The following is a 14,215-nucleotide window of genomic DNA, read 5'->3' as shown; positions in this document are numbered from 1 at the left end:
TTTCCAGACATCCCTTTCCCCATCACCATAATAAAGCTCCCACGTTCTCATATGCCCCAATCTTCCTTGCCAATAAGTTGAGCGCACACTATAGATACCGGAAACTAATAAAGCTTAATTAGGCTATCCAAATGGACAAAATTTTACATTTCATTTTTTACGTTTTTGAAGAAAGATTCAATCTTTATTTCATCATTCGGTGAAAATAACAGCGCAGCCAGAAATATTTCCTTGGTCCTGCCCTAGGAGGATTCTCACATTCATATTTATACCAACATTACACCATTCATAGTGTGACAGCACACCAAGCTAAAAGAACAAAAACAAGACAGCTAGAAAACTCTTATTTACAGAGTGTATTACACAAACAGACAAAAAACTAAAAAGGCTTATACACCCTGATATACTAAGGGTATATTTCTACACTCCCCCCTCAAGTTGGACTTGAGATAACATACCAAGTCCCAACTTGGAAGCAATAAACCAGTGCTGGTTGCTAGGCAACGATTTAGTCATGATGTCTGCAAGTTGAAGAGAAGACTTCACATGAGCTGTAGTTATTAGCCCCGCTTTAATGTTTTCACGAATGTAATAACAATCCACCTTAAGATGCTTGGTTCGCTCATGAAAAGCAGAGTTATGATCAATGTACTATGGAGATTTGTTGTCATAGAAAAGTGTGACAGGTTGTTCAATGTGCTGCTCTAGATCTTCAAAGACTCCAGCTACCCAAGCTACTTCACTTGTAGTTTGAGACATGCTTCTGAGCTCAGCTTCACATGAAGATTTGGACACAACCTTCTGTTTCTTAGTCTTCCATGATATTATACATGATCCCAGAAAGACAAAGAATCCTGTTAAGGATCTCCCATTGTAAGCACAGCTTCCTCAGTCTGCATTAGAGAAAGCTGTCAAAACTTCATCACCTCTGCTTGGATAGAACAATCCAAGGTCAAGAGTTCCCTTCAAATATTTTACCACATGTAGAGCAGCCTGCATGTGAGGTTTCCTGGGGCAACTCAAATACTGACTGAGTTGCTGGACAGAGTATGAAAGATCTGGCCTAGAGAGATTCAAGTAGAGTAGTCTTCCAATTAGTCTTCGATAACTCTCTGGATCTTCCATCAGTTCACCTTCATTTGTAGATAGTTTAATCCCTTTCGGAAAGGGAAAGCTTGTTGTAGTACAATCTCTCATACCACAATCCATAACAATGTTTGTGGCATATTTTCTCTGGTTAATCATGGTTCCTTGACTGCTTTTGGCAACTTCTATGCCAAGAAAGTATCTGAGATGTCCCAGATCTTTTGTAGTGAAAATTTCATTCAATCTCTTCTTAATATGCTCTATCATAGATTCATCATCTCCCGTGATCAAGAGATCATCAACATACACCAAAATGATACAAATTTTGTCATCGGTCCTTTTGTAAATAAAAGACTGAATTGTCTCTAACACATTGTTTGAAATTATGTTGTAGAAGAAATCCTTTCAACTCCAAATTCCATTGCCTTGAAGCTTGTTTCAACCCATATAGGCTTTTCTTCAGCTTGCAAACATTTCCTTCTTGTGAAGTGTGATATCCAGCAGGAATCTTCAAATAAACTTCTTCTTCTAAGTGCCCATGAAGAAAGGCATTATTTATATCCAACTGGTGCAAATTCCAGTTTCTCAAGGTTGCAAGAGCAATCAATAATCTTACAGTAGCAAACTTTGCTACCGGGGAAAAAGTTGATTTGTAATCCTTCCCCTTCACTTGCTTGTCCCCTCTAGCAACAAGCCTCGCCTTTAATCTCTGAATAGTCCCATCTGGATTGAATTTCATCTTATACACCCACTTTGTGTCTATTGCAGCTCTACCCTCTGGAAGAAAGGATATTTGCCATGTATCATTCTTTTCTAGAGTTTCAATCTCTTCTTGCATTGCATCCACCCATTTAGAATCCTTACAAGCTTCATTATAACTTGTTGGCTCTTTCACACTCATCCCATTGTTCAAGGATGCTACATATCCTTCATCATAATATTCATGATTTTCAAGACTGGCCATCACTAAATTGGCTCCAGTCATATTTTCTGCCTTTCCTTCTCCTTTTCTTGCCTTTTTCTCATCCATTAAGAATTCCTTGATTTTTTCTGGAATTCTCCTGTTTCTGTTTGATCTCTTCGGTTCATCATTACCCATCACTTGAGTTATTACTTCAGGTAATTGAACATTCTCTCCTTCTTGCTGCTCTTGATGGAGAATATCATCAGGCTCAATCTCTTGTTCTTCAGTTTCAATTTGAGGTGCATCAACCTCGTTCTGATCTCCTTGAATTCTTCCATTCTCTTCTTCATCATTGCTGAGAGAAATAGGCACACTTACTGGATTTTGATTATATTCAGTGATGTTTTGTTTGAAAGGAAAAATTCTTTCTTTGAATATTACATTCCTGCAAACAAATATTTTGTTAGTTTCCAAATCATACACTCTATATCCCTTCTGATTGCTAGGATATCCCAGCAAGATACACCTGGTTCCCTTTGATGCAAATTTATCACCTTTTTAGTGTGAATTACTTGCATAACAAAGACACCCGATCACCCTCAAATGGCCGTAATCCGGTTTTCTTTTCATAAGTCTTTCAAATGGTGTTTTCCACTTCAATATAGCAGTAGGAAGCATGTTAATGATATGAGTTGCAGCAAGCACACATTCTGCCCAAAATTTCTTTGGCAAACCAGCATGTATCCTCATAGCTCTAGCTGTTTCTATGAGGTGTCTATGCTTTCTTTCAACTCTCCTATTTTGCTGGGGGTTTCCTGCTACACTTCTCTGGTGTACAATTCCTTTCTTTGCAAATATAGAAGAACATTCTGCTTGCAATATCTCTGTTCCATTGTCACTTCTAACAACTTTCACAGATGTCTTGAAGTGATTTTCTACATAGGCAAATAAAGCACTTAGAATATCTTTCACTTGCTCCTTACTATGAAGCAAGTGAGTCCAGGTAACTCTTGAGTGTTCATCAAGAATTATCAAGAAATATCTTCCACCTGTCAAAGCTGGAACTCTATAAGCTCCCCACAAATCTATATGTAATAAATCAAACACATTTTCTACCATTGAATGACTAATAGGAAAAGGAAATTTATGATGATTTGCCAAACAACAGGTATCACAAAAGAAATCATTCAAACTTTTACAATCACAAAATGGCAAATTTTTGATCTTAGATAAGGATCCATGTCCTAATCTTTGATGCATCAAGTTCAATTGTTGTTCTGTATTACAGTTCAAAACAGAATTATTACATTCCACCAAAACTCCTTTATCCTTTTGTAATTCTCCTCTTCTGCATTCTCCATTTTCTTCTTCAGTCAATAGCTTGTAAAGACCACCTATCTTTCTTCTTGTTCCAACAGCCTTCCCACTAGAAGGGTCCTGAAAAGTACACTCACTATTAGTGAATATCACTTTCAGCTTTGCTTGCTCCATTAGTCTGCTCACAGATAGCAGATTATGTCTAAATTCAGGTATGTGCAATACATTCCTCAAAGTTATACCAGGGTTCAAGATTACAGTCCCCATTTCCTTCACAGATTTTATGGTTCCATCTGGAAGTCCTACAGATACAAGCTTCTTTAAACTCCTTATCTCACTAAAAAGATCTTTACTACATGCCATGTGATCTGAAGCTCCTGAATCTATAATCCAGGATTTTTTTCCAAAAATTTCATAATAAGAGCAAGCATTATAGGAAGAGATTATACCTGCAAAATTGCTCAAATGAGAGGAACTAGATACATCTTGTTGCTTTCCATTCATTGCCTTAAGAACTTGCCGCACAACTGCACTGATCATCTCCTTTGAACCTTCACCTTCATCCAAGGGAGAATCTTGCATTTCTTCTTCTTTTGCTGCACTTACATTTGCAGCATGACTTGCTGTACCCTTTCCTTTGCTGGGATTCTTGAACCAATCTGGATACCCATGTAGTTTGAAGCATCCTTCTTTCACATGCCCTCTCATCTTGCAATGTTCACAAAAATACTTCCTTTGCTTCTCTTCTTTAGTTTCTCTCTTCTGAAATCCTTTACCCTTACCATTGTGATTGTTGTGCTGAGAACTTCCATTGAAGGGTTTACTTGCTACCATTGCACTAGACTCCACTCCTGACTCCATTGTGCTGGAAATCTCCTTCTGTTTCTCAATTTGCTGAATCATGTGGTATGCCTTGTTTATAGATGGCAGAGGATCCATAGTAAGGATATTTCCTTTCATATTTTCATAGACTCCGTTTAAACCCATCAAGAAATCTATTACCTTGTTCTTTGCATCCCTTTCCACCAGTTTCTTTAGAACACTACAAGTGCACTTTGTCATGGCTCCACAACTACACTCAGGATATCCTTCACGATTACTTATCTCATCCCAATAGCTTCTAAGTTTTCCATAGTAATCTCCTACACTCATTTCATTTTGCTGCAAACCATTCACTTCCTTCTTTAACAAATACAATTGTGGTGCATTTGTTTCACCATATCTCTCCAGTAATTCATCCCAAAATTCTTTAGAAGATTCACATATTAACATTTGTTCTGCTATCTTAGGTGTAACAGAAGCAAACAACCAGCATCTTATCATATAATCATTCCTAATCCATTTGCTAAAATCTTCATAACTAGCAGAAGGTTTTCTTACCTTTCCATCGATGAATCCAAGTTTGTTCTTGGCCCTTAGAGCCATCTTTACACCTCTGCTCCAGTTGAGGTAGTTGCTTCCATTAAAGATTATGCTACCCAGAACATTAGTCGAATGATCAGAACTACCTAAGTAGTAAGGATCACTATAAGGTATTACTGGTTTGTCACCCATTTTGTGTTTGTTTTGGCTTGGATTGTTTAATTTTCAAGAAAGATTAAATTTTTCGTTTTTTTTTTCAGTCCCACAACCTGGTGAGCTCTGATACCATGAAGAAAGATTCAATCTTTATTTCATCATTCAGTGAAAATAACGACGCAGCGAGAAATATTTCCTTGGTCCTGCCCTAGGAGGATTCTCACATTCATATTTATACCAACATTACACCATTCATAGTGTGACAGCACACCAAGCTAAAAGAACAAAAACAAGACAGCTAGAAAACTCTGATTTACAGAGTGTATTACACAAACAGACAAAAAACAAAAAAGGCTTATACACCCTGATATACTAAGGGTATATTTCTACAGTTTTTTATTTCCTTAAGCTTTTCAGTGTGTAGAATCAAGAATGCTAATCAATTAAAAATCTTGTTAATAAGGAGTACCACCAAAAGTTCCATCACAATTCCACAAGTATCTGAAATTACTGCAAACCCTCCAAAATGTCACCAAAGTTCTGTATCATCACAAAAGTTCAAAATTCTACAGCACCTTTTTTATGTACCACAAAAACGCGAAATCAACTGAGTCTCTTGTCATTCAATAATTGAAATAGACAATAGAGAAGGCAAAGCTATTGACAAAGTTCAGATGTAAAACTACCCATAGGGCTCCAATATTTTATATTAGCATTATCAGTCGACAAAATTGCACATGTGCATTTCAACCATGTGCTTGTTCAGTACATGAATGAACCGACTCTAGTGAACTTCGTCCTTAAAATAGAGGTAAAATCGTATATACATGAGTGCATCTAATAATCTATCTATGTCATATTTACATTCCATCATATTCTTACACAACAATACAACATAATATCAATGTTACATATGCTTATAAGATGCCAAAAAAATGAGAAAAGTTTATGGTTTTCTCTTCTCAAGTACTGAATACTTTATCAATGACTTCTTTCATGTTCTTGCATCCCACTGCCTGTAACCCTTCAAAGCCGAGAGTTGTTATGGCTTTTTCACCCGACTTTGAAACAATGCATGTTTTATATCTGTTGGTTGATTAATTCAAACTTAGTTGGAGTATTTTTAGGAATATTGTTTTTAGTGTTTTTGGTTATGTACGTAGTGGAGTAATGTTACTATGTTAGTGGGATAATGATCCTAAATTATAGGACCCATTAGTTAGGTTTTTCATTCTATTTAAATGCATTATGTAAGTTGATTTCATTGTGTGAACATATCGAATTATCAGTTTTTATCTCTCTCTTTAGTTTCAACATGGTATCAAGAGCTTCAGGTTAGATCCGGGAAGGGAAAGAGATGATGAAAAAAAAAAATCTGAAGTTAAACTAAAAATATCAGTCGTGTTTGTTGTGAGTAAAAGAGTCGTGAGGTTTGAGTGTAAAACATAGTGAGTTTTTTCTTTCATAATGAATTTTATTTTTTGTGTGTTTAGTCATTGTAGAAATGGGTGCATTTAATGTGTCGATGGGTCTTTTTGTATTAGTTGTTGCAGTCCTGGGTATGCAATTGGTAGTAGTTATCGTCGAGGTGGTCATGGTTATGAAAAAGGTGGAGGTCGTGGTGGCAACAGAAGTAGAAGCAGTGGTCATGATGTAAATCATCTTCAAATCCAAGTATTGTGTTCATGTTTGGGTCGTGGTTGCTTAGTGTTGGCAGTAATGAAGTCCATGGTGATATGGAAATGTCGAGTGTATGTAGTTGTGTGGTTGTGGTCGTAGTTTCTGTAGCAAAGAGATGAATATGTGCATCGCGTTCGTGGGAATAGCATCATCCAAGTCGAGGTCCAAGTCGTGGTCGTGATGAAGAAAGTCGAAGAGGTCATGACTATGCAAGAAGTCAAATGTCGTAGTTAAAGCCATGTTTGTCGTGGGGCTATGAATGTTTGTGTCGAGTTCAAGGTCGTGTTCAAGTCAAAGTCGAGAGTTTTTATTTGTTGTGTTCAAGTCGTGTTTGCCTGTTCATGGTTGCGGTTATGTAATTTGTATCTTGGTAGTCCGTAGTCGAGTTCAGTAAGTTTGAATCAAGGGGGTGTGTTGGTTGATTAATTCAAACTTAGTTGGAGTATTTTTAGGAATATTGTTTTTAGTGTTTTTGGTTATGTACGTAGTGGAGTAATGTTACTATGTTAGTGGGATAATGATCCTAAATTATAGGACCCATTAGTTAGGTTTTTCATTCTATTTAAATGCATTATGTAAGTTGATTTCATTGTGTGAATATATCGAATTATCAGTTTTTATCTTTCTCTTTAGTTTCAACAATATCCAAGTTTAGCCAAAGTATTAACCCTTTTTTCAATTCTCGAAACCTGCAAAGAAGTTTTCGGTCAAAATATAGACTAACATAACATTCTAAGTTAAGAAGGGGGTGTGAATAAACAACAGACAATTTATGGAGCATTATATACAGGCTTAGAAAAATCAGTGGTCAATTGGTCATAGAGAAATAGATTATGTGAGATTATGTTACTTCCTCAATAGGGCAAGCATTTTTAATAAATTGTTGGAAATTTACTTCAGTTGCATATTTATATTGGCAAAAAAATAATTTGGCAAGAGCCTCATACTTACCATTCGGAGTTCACCACCAAGGCCAATTTCTCCAATAAATGCTACATTATTTGGTAGAGGGAACTCCAGAAGACTGAAGAAGGCAAATGTAGATATGTTACTTCGAATTTGATTACAAGAAAAGGATAGTTATAGTTTTTTGAGCAATATACACTTTAAAGAACTCACGAGTAAGGCATATATCACCAACCAAAAACCAAGACTCCTCACCAAGATGACAAGAAATAAAAAAAAGACTCTAGAAAGAATATGAAAAGGCTGGACAACACAAGTCTCTAAAAGTGTAGTGGAGAGCCAAGAGAAATGGTTGGATAAGAGCTTAGAATCAGGTATAAGTACACTACTGCGGTCATACCAAACCTAGCAACATAGTTTTCTCTCTAAATGCCAGAAAATTTGGTAAGACAAATGAGCCAACAAAAAAAAGAAACGGAAATTTCACCAAATGCCCCTGAGTAATTTTTTTATTCACCAAATACCCATCAAAACTTTCAAATTCACCATATACCCTTCAATTAAACAAAAATGTCACCATATGCCCAAATTACTAACGGACGTTAACTCCGTTAGTCAATGAAAGTTAAAATCTGCCACGTGGCAGCTTCTTATAGGTTATTTTTAAAATTATTTTAATTTTAAAAAAAATTACCAAAAAATAAAAATTAAAATAAATAAAAACCCCACCCACCACAACCCAACCCCAACCACAACCCAACCCCAACCACCACCCGACCCTATCCCCGCCACCCTGAACAGTTGCATCGGCGCACGAAATTCGTCGATGACCCCCGCCCTTCAACGCGCCGGTGTCCGCACCTTTTCCCCCACTCGCCGGCGTCCCTGTCCTTACCCTAAACCACCATGTCCCGTCCTTAAAAGCATTATATTTTTTTTTTTGCGGAAAAACCCTCCCCTTGCTCCCCAATCGCTGGCGTCCTAATCGCCTTCCCCGTGCCAGACCACATTTCCCCTTGAAACCCCTTCGCCGGCGGCAGCCCAACCCTCTCCCCCACGCTGCTACCCAGCTAAGTCGAAAACCACCACCTCGAAACATTAAAACCCCAAAATCGAAACCTAGGTTTTAGTTTTTGGGGTTTTTGATTTTGGGATTCGACGTGGTGGTTCATCGGTTGGAGATGGCAGGGGGAGGGACATTTGGGTTTGGTGGCACGGGGAGGGGCGATATCGCTGACGCGAGGAGGGGATTTGGATGTCGACGGTGGTCAAGGAAAGGGAGGGATTTCCGAGGGAGATTTGCAAATCGGGGGAAGGGTGGTTGGGCAACGTCGCCGACGCGAGGTGGCAGGGTAGAGTCGCCGGCACTAGATGGCTGGGCAGAGTCGCCGGCGCGAGGTAGCTGGGCTGAGTTGCAGGCTTGGTGGTTCAAGGCAGGTTGGTGGTGGTGGTATTGTGCTGGTGGTTTGGGTGGGGTTGGGGTTGGGGTTGTTATTTTTTTTTATAAAAAAGTTAAATAAATAATTGTTTTAAATTTAATTTAATTAATTGAAAAGACAACCAATAAGATACTACCACGTGGCGTACTAAACCCTAATGACAAACGGAGCTGACATCCGTTAGTCATTTGGGCATATGGTGACAATTTTATTAAATTGAAGGGTATATGGTGAATTTGAAAGTTTTGATGGGTATTTGGTGAATAAAAAAATTACTCAGGGGCATTTCATGAAATTTCCGAAAAAGAAAACATGCCTGCTGCAAATTGTCGCTGCCACAGCAAGATCTCCTGCAGTTTCAGTGAGAGATACTCCACTAACAACATTAAGAAAAACACTCTACAAAAAAGAAGTTACATTAGCATATAGCACATACAGAGATGAACAAGTTACAATTACCATGAACTTACAACAGTTAAAAAAAACAAAAATGAATTATAACAAAACTATATCCAGAGTAACCAGAGTACCAGACTCTAGCTTGGAAATGAGTTCCACAACCAGCACATAGTAAAATCAGTAATACATTAATCATCAGGTACATGAAGCTAATATATTAGCATCATGTATGTTCTTTAAAACGGAACAATGGCTTGTACAAATTTAGAAACAATTAAATTGGACATCATGTGCCCATTGTTCTGTATCCACTGTCACTGATGAGCAAGCATAAAACAGTTTTTTAACAGTATGAGTTAAAATGGGTTATTTATTTGACTAACACCCTGTTTTTGACTTTTCTCTGATCCTTGTTAGTCTAGTGGTTTTCTAATCATACAATGGGATTGATACTATTTGTTAAAAAATATAAAACTTTTAACAAGTCTCTTCGGTAGTTCATGAGTCTTGTGTAAATATAGTTCGAGTCTTGTGTACATATAGTATGAGCATGGTGCTTCCGGAAATGCTTCTGACTTGAAGATCAGCTGCTCAACGGACGTATAGGCTTTTAGGCTACATTTCCTAATGGAGGAGAGGATCTAAGAAGTCCTACACTCCCTTGCAAGAATCCAGAAAACTAAAGACACATTGTAATCTTTTCAAATATACATATTGCTGATAACCTAGAGCTTTTTGGCATTTGGAGATGATCATAAAGGAAACGAAGGGAAACAGTGCTTTAGGTTGTTCGGTTTAATTTGTATTGAAATAGATTTTCTGAATATTCCTTTCCTACAGATTCCTACCTAATGAAAGAAAACTTTTCCTTTCTTTACTATCCATTCTACTCCATCAAAAAAGCAGATAGACCAATTCAAAGACGCTGCTGACAGTTGTTCAATGCATGGAACAAAATTCTCCATTGAACTAACCAATTGAAGAAGACCCTAATACTAAGTAATCAGTTAATATAGAACTTATACTCTTAAAAAAAGTTGCTGAAGCCAATGAACAGTGATGTAGAACTATTTATCATGGCTCTACATTAAACCACTAGTACCAATGTTTGATACTCGACACTCTGATATGGATATAAACACTGGACATTTCCTGTATACAAATAAAAACATGCATAGTTTCCCTAATATAATCGAGTCTAATACCTGGGCATATACTCATGTCCAACATCACTAATTGATCAGATTAACATAAATGCAAATTGAAGTAGGCACAATATCTTTTCACAATATGCAATGAATTATGTTTTGGGACACTGCATGTTCTTGAAACATAATGCACCATTGACAAGATAATTATAAGATAATTTTTTATAATTATATAACAGGATATTATATTCTCCATTCTGATTGACATCATCTTAACAATATTATCCTGCAACCCACCATTCATCATCCAACTATATCATACGAAGTATAATTTATAATTGAGAATTTTATGGATGCAGTATGGATCCTGACTGAGCTATGGTTGGTTGAAGATATATTTAGCCTTACCCCAACCTTATTTTTTTTTAAAAAAAAAAGAGAGTGAACATGAAAAAGAATTTAAAAAGATGAAAGACTAAATATGAGACTAAGACACTTTAGAGCTGCAGCATGAAGCACAAGGGTAGTAGTGAAGAGAATGATTACATAGTCTTGCATTTTCAGTCCCGCTTGCTTTTTAAGAACCTGTAAACAAACGATGAAAGCATAAATAGTTCATCCATTGCACTCAATAAAATGAAAACATTCAACTGCCTAATGTGTGGTGCTATCATCCTTCAAAAAAAAAAAAAAAAAAAAAAAATGTGTAGTGCTATCAACTTTCTACGCCATTATGTGTGAAACACTCAGTCTTCTACATAAATCCTACTTTTATCATGCCTGTCCCTAACCAAGTCACAATGAAATTCTTTGATAAAGTTTCTAAATAATCATCAAGTCATCAACTAATAGCTTTCTAAGTTAGCCAAACAAACTGATATTATCTTTGGTCAGATTAAGATACCCGGAAAGAAAAAAAAATACACATCTAAAAAACATTCAATTCCTATAATAAGTGGCACCAGCATAAAATTGTGATCTGCCAACAAACTAGTAACAGTTGTTATTTATGCTTTACACCCTGTTTTTTAGAAGATAAAACAGAGTTCTTCCCTAAATTAATGCTTCACAGCCCTTCACTGAAGCATTTTTCAACAACTATACAGTGAACTAAATTGTATTAATCCAACTGTGAAAGTAACGTATGTTAAACACTACCCTAGGGCCTAGGGGTACAGATTCCAATAATTTTCAAGTAGAAAGTCTTGAGGTTCATGGTACCAATCGAAAGCTTTTTAAGGAACTCATCGTGATATTTTCACAGAACATTCTGGAACCGCTATAGCCAAACAAAATCCAGGATATTTAACACTTGATGGAAATATAGACCTGTGGTCCAACGTTTAATGAGGTACCCCTTGTCTTAATTTCACTGTCCAATTTTTTTTTAATGAATCTTTTCTTGATTTATTACATCGTTACCAACTGCCAAAGAAAACCAAGTAACAAACTAACACCATCATGGTGATTATTGGATAAAACAAATACTTCCTCCGCTTAATTACTAGTTTGCTTGCCTTTTCACGGTTTTTAATGCTCAACTTTGATTACCAATTCTTTAACTATGTATATTACTACATTAAGATTTGAGAGCTATAGTCAAAATTTCTAACCATTAATCAACGTACCATAACAAATTCTTTAACTAGTTTGATTACTATATTACAAGTACATTTGAGAGCTATAGTCAAAATTTCCAAAGTTTGACACCCGAAAGAAAATGTTGCAAATAACAGGGGTAGTTATTCTAACCATTAATCAACGTACCATAACAAATAACTATATTTACTATCAAAGGAAAGATACGCAGGAACTAGACATGTATTGCAGCAGCAAGTGAAGAATAAAATTGCTGTTAATAGACATAAAAGTTAAGGAAGATCTCAACCAAAAGACATACTGAAATAATCATATCAGCTCTGCTTGTCGAAACCCCATTAAGATGCTTGCCAATAGAGTCGGCTACACATAATGCCTATAAGTAGAAGTGGCATAAGAGTGTTGCAAAATCAAGACAAACATTTACCAGGCAACAGAAAATCAATTAATTTGAGTCGATGTCAGAAGGATAACTCAAGATGCTACTTTGTCTTGATCCAGTTGGTTGTCTCTACTTTACAACTAAGTTTTCAGTCCGGTGATTCTAATTACATAGCAGCCTTGCAAACAACCCTTAGGCTATCCTATTGGTTATATGAAAAGAGAGACTTATAGGAAGGAACTGTAAGACCACTGTTAGATGAAACTCTTAAGAAGACAAAAATGTTGATCAGCTTGGCGGCATCCTTGGTGGCTTTGGCTTATGATTTAATTGAATGGGCAATTTTAAATGTCATTTCCTTTTCCTCTCTTAGTGAATGTAACGTCAACAAATATCATTCTCTTCTTTAATCTTCATTCAAGATAGATTTTATTAAATTTGAATTTCCATAAAATAAGTTTTCTTGGAAATTATACGATGTTATTGTTATCTTGTGAAATGGAAAGTGTGTTAACTTTTGTTAGTTTCAAATTTATATACTACCTCCGTTTCTTTTTAGTTGACACACATTCCTTTTTAGGAAGTTTTTGTTTAGTTGACACGTTTCCTTTGGAGGAAACACCACATGCCTTACCATCTTAACTACCAATTATTTATGTTCTATTCTTCCACATAAATGTATTTAATTAAATGCAAAATACAAAATTGTATCGATCCAAACTCAAAAACAAAGAGACACATATTATTCTTTATATACTCTTCAATATTCAACATTACATTCCAAATTAGTAATACTTCAAACACTTTATTAAAAAAAAAACAAAAGAAATTAGGAAAAATTGCTCCCATTAATCTGAACTTTGCCTCGTCCGCCGAAAATAATCCCAACTTTCGTTTATTATCTATTGCACCCAACTTTAGGGGGTATTAATTTCCATTGCACCCAAATGACCTGCAACCGGTAAATTAGGTAAACATTTCTGATTTTTTTTTTTTTTTGCACACGTGTCAACATGTAATTGGTTGAAAAAAATAGAAAAAAAAAATTAATAACATAATTAAAAAAAAAAAAAAACCCCAACAGCCACCTCCCCTTAGCTTCTCTCAGCCACCGTCCACCACCGCCACCTCCCTTAGCTTCTCTCAGCCCCAACCTCCACGCCGGAATCCCTGGCCCACCTCGGCGTCGCAACCCCTGGCCCACCTCGACGCCGGAACCACCCCCGGAAACGCCCAAAAACCACCAGAAACGCACCCCCATTTCTCCCTGAAAACGGCCATAGAAATGGGTGAAAACGGTCGAAATTGGCCGATTTCGGGCTGAATGGTTGGAGTTAGCCCTAAATCGACCAATTTCTGCCATTTTTGGCCAATTTTGTGGCCTCCTTGCTCATGATTTGGGAAACTATAGTGGGGGGAAGGGAAGGGGTGGAGGAGGGGTTTTCGTGGGTGGGGGAGGGGATTTCGGGGGTGGGGGAAGGGAAAGGGTGGGTTTCGAGGGAGGGGGAAAGCTGGGCGGTGGTTTTCGGCAGCAGGGGAGGGGGTTTTCATGGGTGGGGGAGGGGATTTCGGGGGTGGGGGAGGGGTTTTCGGGGTGGGGGAAGGGAAGGGGTGGGTTTCGAGGGAGGGGGAAAGCTGGGCGGTGGTTTCCGGCAGCAGGGGAGGGGTTTTTCGGGGATGGGGGTGATTTCCCGGCGGGGTGGGGGTGGGGGTGGGGGTGTGGTGGCAGCCGCTGGGTATGGGTGGTTTGTGGGGTTTTTATTTTTTTTTTTATTTTTTGGTTTTTTTTTTTAAAAAAAAAAATCAAGCCAATCATACGTTGACACGTGGCTAGGTA

General features: G+C 37.3%; 1 long non-coding RNA gene across 1 annotated transcript; it reads right to left on the bottom strand.

Annotated features, from left to right (window-relative positions):
- Window positions 1-9,166: 9,166 nt before the first annotated feature.
- On the bottom strand, window positions 9,167-12,421 carry LOC145587906 (uncharacterized). The gene is made up of 3 exons (XR_014101484.1): window positions 12,298-12,421; window positions 10,944-10,982; window positions 9,167-9,249 (listed from the first exon to the last, which is right to left on the bottom strand). It is a non-coding gene; the product is annotated as an uncharacterized LOC145587906 (long non-coding RNA).
- Window positions 12,422-14,215: the final 1,794 nt, after the last annotated feature.

This window comes from Chenopodium album, chromosome 17, assembly GCF_948465745.1.
Source record: "Chenopodium album chromosome 17, dcCheAlbu1.1, whole genome shotgun sequence".
NCBI classification, from domain to species: Eukaryota; Viridiplantae; Streptophyta; class Magnoliopsida; order Caryophyllales; family Amaranthaceae; genus Chenopodium; species Chenopodium album.
The sequence above is the reverse complement of the archived record's forward strand: the minus strand, read 5'-3'. Positions and strand labels throughout refer to the sequence as shown.